General features: G+C 37.0%; 1 protein-coding gene across 1 annotated transcript in view; it reads left to right on the top strand.

The window, feature by feature from the left end:
• The window catches only part of LOC107706012 (uncharacterized), a 19922-nt gene that overhangs the window by 320 nt on the left and 14977 nt on the right, over positions 1-4625 (top strand). The window lies entirely within an intron of this gene.

The raw sequence follows: 4625 nt of genomic DNA, 5'->3' as shown, positions 1-4625 counted from the left end.
ACTACGGGAACACTAACCGTTGCGTTTCTGGGCATCGGTGTCGCTGTGGTTTCCATCGTCACTTTACTGAAAGCCGCCAATGTTCCCGGAGCGGTGAAAGCTGGAACCGTAGCCGGGGCCGCAGGAGCCACGGGGATAGCGGCGGGAGCAGTAGCGGTGAAGGCGGGGATCGTCACCGTTGGAGTGGCTGGTTCAGGTATCGCTGCAGCTATGTTGTTGAAGTCGCGGCTTTAGCCGGAGCGATCAGAACTATGAGAATGCCAAAGGTGCGGTGAAAAAGGCAAAGAAACATCAACACAAACTTTTAAAAAAGGAGACGAACGAATGTACTGATCAGGGAACAGACTAGTTTTTTTTTTTGTGGTCTATGTGTGATTAGCCTATTCAACTCAAAGATGACATGAGTGTTGTCTAAATTATGCATGGGGAGTTATCTCAAGTTAACTCAACTAGCAAACGACAACTTAAAGGATTAGTTCAATTTCAAATGAAAATTTCCTGATAATTTACTCACCCCCATGTCATCCAAGATGTTTACGTCTTTCTTTCTTCAGTCGAAAATAAATTATGGTTTTTGATGAAAACATTCCAAGATTATACTCCTTATAGTGGACTTCAACTGCTACCAAACGGTTGAAGGTCAAAATTACAGTTTCAGTGCAGCTTCAAAGGGCTCTACACGATACCAGACGAGGAATAAGGGTCTTATCTAGTGAAACGATCTGTCATTTTCTAAAAAAAAGAAAAGTATATGCTTTATAAACAAAAATGTGTGCCTTGCACTGCTCTGCGATGTGCGTTCATGACTTCACGTAATACGTAATTACGTTGAAAAGGTCACGCTTAACGTAGCCGGAAGTACCAAGAGACTAAAGTCTCAAATCCAAAGAGATTTTCTTTATAAAAGTTAAGACTCGTCCACGCCCCCCTAAAACGTCTCGTTCTAACACGCCCTAACATGTCTACATCACTGTAGGGATTTCTATCATGAAGGGACACTGATATGCCCCTATCAGCCATCATGAGGTTTGCTAATCACCGCAGCACATGACTCCAATATTCTGGGTCGACTTCCTGCCAGTCTTGTCGTCATCTACTCAGAGGAGTGATTAAAGACTAATCCAATCAAGAGACAACAAAGCTTTCTTTGTATCAAGAACTAAAAAGTTCTTTCACCATATAGCACAAACGAAACCAAAACACAAAATAAACTCCAGGCCTGGTCCTCTCTCGTCTTTCACTGTCGTCCCTCCTCCTTTTTATCCTTCCGGAGCTCCTCCGTGAGACTCGAGACCGGTGAGTGGCGCAGGTGTCGCGCATTCGCATTTACTCCACCGGCCTCACTCCGTTCCCACGGCTCTCGGCCCCGCCCCTCTCGTCACAGTGAACTAATCCTTTAAAATCTTTAGTTCATCTAATGAATAGAAATCAGTCTATTGAGTCTTAAAAGGTCTGTCTGAGCAACTAAAGATTTAGCATTTAACAATGCTAATCTTTTTTAACAATCCTCTTTCTTTCAGACTTATGTTTATTTTCAAAGCCTTATACACCATATGGGTAGTATTTGCCTCTTAAAACTAAAGGCAAACATGTATGCAGATAGACAAATATATTAAACAAGTTGCAATGAGATGCACATATACAGCACCTCAGCACACTCTTCTCAACCATGGTGAGGATCAACAAATGTTAAATCAGTAAAAATATGAACTCTGATCCACATGACAGCTAACTGACAGTGACAATAGTAACAGCAGCATAAATTAAGCCAGTAAAATTTTAAACAATAATAATATTTTAATAATAATTAACATTAAATGTTATCAAGCTGCAATGCATGCTGGGAACTTGTGCAATATTGTTCAATGTAAAATCGTTAGTTCAGATGACTCAATTTGAAAAGTTGGGAGAACATTTGGATATGTTCTGAACACAACTTGAGTATCTAAGTAAGGTAAACAAAACAACTTTTGCTAACGACATGTTTAGAGTATTTTTGTTTAGTTCTCACAAAACATTCAACTGACTTCTATTAAACTGTTTGTTCAGGCCACTTTTTTACATTGGTTAGTAGAACTTTTCGAAAGTTGGATTTTTTTTTACAGTGTGTAGGTTAAATGCTGCTACATTATACTATTTTTAATATAAAGTGTTGGTTTTATTGGTTGCAAATATAATATTAAAGACTGTTATTTATTATTTATAAGGTGCAGTGAAAATATCAACCCAAACGCTTAAAAGGAGAACAGTTGTAGGCTACCGATAAGGAGCAGACCGTTTTAGTCATCTAAGATTAAGATAAGATTAAATTATCTAAATCTATTTGTTGTTGCGATGTATGTTTAATGCATAGGATTTGTTTTTAATTCTCTCTGTATTATATGAGCATACAGTCATTATTTTAGGGTAGAGTGGGGGAACCCCCCCAACCCCCTCCCAATTTTTTTATTATAAATATGGACTGCGTTGACAAAAGTGATGTAGATAGAAGTATTCAGCGTGAAGCTTACACTGGTGACGTAGCCTATCTGAGAGAAAACAGATTTCACAGTAAATGATCTAATATTCAGCAGTAAGAAAAAAAAGTGTAAAGCTTGTTGTTCTGTAGAATCTCACAGTTATGAGAACCTGTAGATGTGGAGTACGTGTTATTTAAGAAAAACAATTATATTTTCAGAATGACACATTTTTTTTTCAAACATAATCTGTAGTCTGTTCAAACATTACTGTAGTTATTCTGTTCTGAACATCAGATCCTCTGTTTTTCCATCAAGTTGGTTGAATACAAATATTTAGTTTTTCAAAATGACCTCAAGGGGGGTGTTTTCCCCCACTCTACCCTATATATTAGCTATTATATATATATATTGTCATTAATAATAATAATAAAATATTTCTCACATCTCCTATTTGTGTACGTCTCTTTTTATTCTTCTCAGAAGAATATATGGCTGGATCTCTCATTGCATTCCAGTTCTCCTATAGGCCTTTAATTTCAGTGTACACTAAAAACGTAGTCATATTTTATCTCTTTATACTTTTACACATATGTGAATGTTCAGGTTGCTGTTCTATTATTGGTGAACTGTCTGTCCAGCAGTTGGCGCTCGTGCAACATTAATGAACTACCATAAACTCAGTGATAAAAGATGCCAGTATCTCTTACCATGACATTGGCTTTATTGTGCAGACATCCAGAAGAGGTTCCAAGTGCTGGTTCTCAGTTTTGTTGAAAGCATGTGGATTGAAAAATGACCCTTATAAGAATAACCGTAGCTTCTAGAACTATATGAAGGGAACCCGTATATGCAAATTTGTGCCTAACCTACTTAATTTAGACCAACTAAAATCAGTACCTAATAAATATAATAAATAATTCACATATCAGACAAAACATCCAGAAGAGGTTCCAAGTGCTGGTTCTCAGTTTTGTTGAAAGCATGTGGATTGAAAAATGACCCTTATAAGAATAACCGTAGCTTCTAGAACTATATGAAGGGAACCCGTATATGCAAATTTGTGCCTAACCTACTTAATTTAGACCAACTAAAATCAGTACCTAATAAATATAATAAATAATTCACATATCAGACAAAATTGCGTTGCAGCAATTCCTTTAAATTTTAAGGTATTTAGAGCAGCGCAACATAAAAATCTGAAAAAATAATTTTTGTTTAGTATTTTTTAGGCCTGTATAAGGCTTTTCCTTATTTTTATAGTTTAGATGGTGATTAAAAAATGACTCGCCATCTCTTCGTTGGACGTGCCTTTAGAGAGAAATGCATCTTTGCGGTTTACATAATGAAAGAGTTTTTGTTTTCAATTTTAATTATTTTGTTTTAAAGTAGTAATTTAAAGCTTTCTATAGAGTCCTGCAGAGCTTCAGCTTCCACTCTTCACACAAACGATTAGATATGCGCCTAATAGCGCACATTTATATCGTTTAAACATTTAAACTAACATTGTGATATGTTTGAACTGTTTTATATCTATAGATTTTATTTTAGGCAAGTCTTGATGATTTGAGAAGGCTAAATTGATCGAACATAGGCTATGATCAGCTCACTGTCTGCCGCTGGCCGCTTGGTAATTACTTAAAAAAAAACTTACATTTAACGAACAAAAAATGCCCCCCACGACCCCCCCACCACTTTTTGCAACATCTCGCGGCACGCACGGATGTACCTAAAGAAACATCTCCATTTGATAACAGATTCGTTGGTCTGTGTTAAATAACAGGCGATCTATCGCTGGAATGTGTTATGGCGAGCGCTCGTTGCTGCTGTTATCGGTTCTCTCTTGGCACTCGTGCACAATGCGCAGTCTTCACACAGACGATCGTACGCTTTGTTCTGGTAAAAGCACAAAACAAAATGCACACAAACATGTCCTTGCTCTTGATATACAATCACTGATGAACACCTTTGGTTTTAATGAGAGAAAAAAAAAACTACACGAAGGTGGATTAGAACTCAAACCCTCGAAAATGCTTGACAAAAGCTCTACCACTAGACCACCAAAGCACACATGCATGACTGACGCAAATTTATAGATGTATTCAGTTCTGTGAAGAATCTCGGTACTAATTGTATTTTATTATTAATACGTTTATTATTAATTTATAT

This window comes from Sinocyclocheilus rhinocerous, unplaced genomic scaffold, assembly GCF_001515625.1.
Source record: "Sinocyclocheilus rhinocerous isolate Xijiao unplaced genomic scaffold, SAMN03320098_v1.1 scaffold1226, whole genome shotgun sequence".
NCBI classification, from domain to species: domain Eukaryota; kingdom Metazoa; phylum Chordata; class Actinopteri; order Cypriniformes; family Cyprinidae; genus Sinocyclocheilus; species Sinocyclocheilus rhinocerous.
The sequence above is the reverse complement of the archived record's forward strand: the minus strand, read 5'-3'. Positions and strand labels throughout refer to the sequence as shown.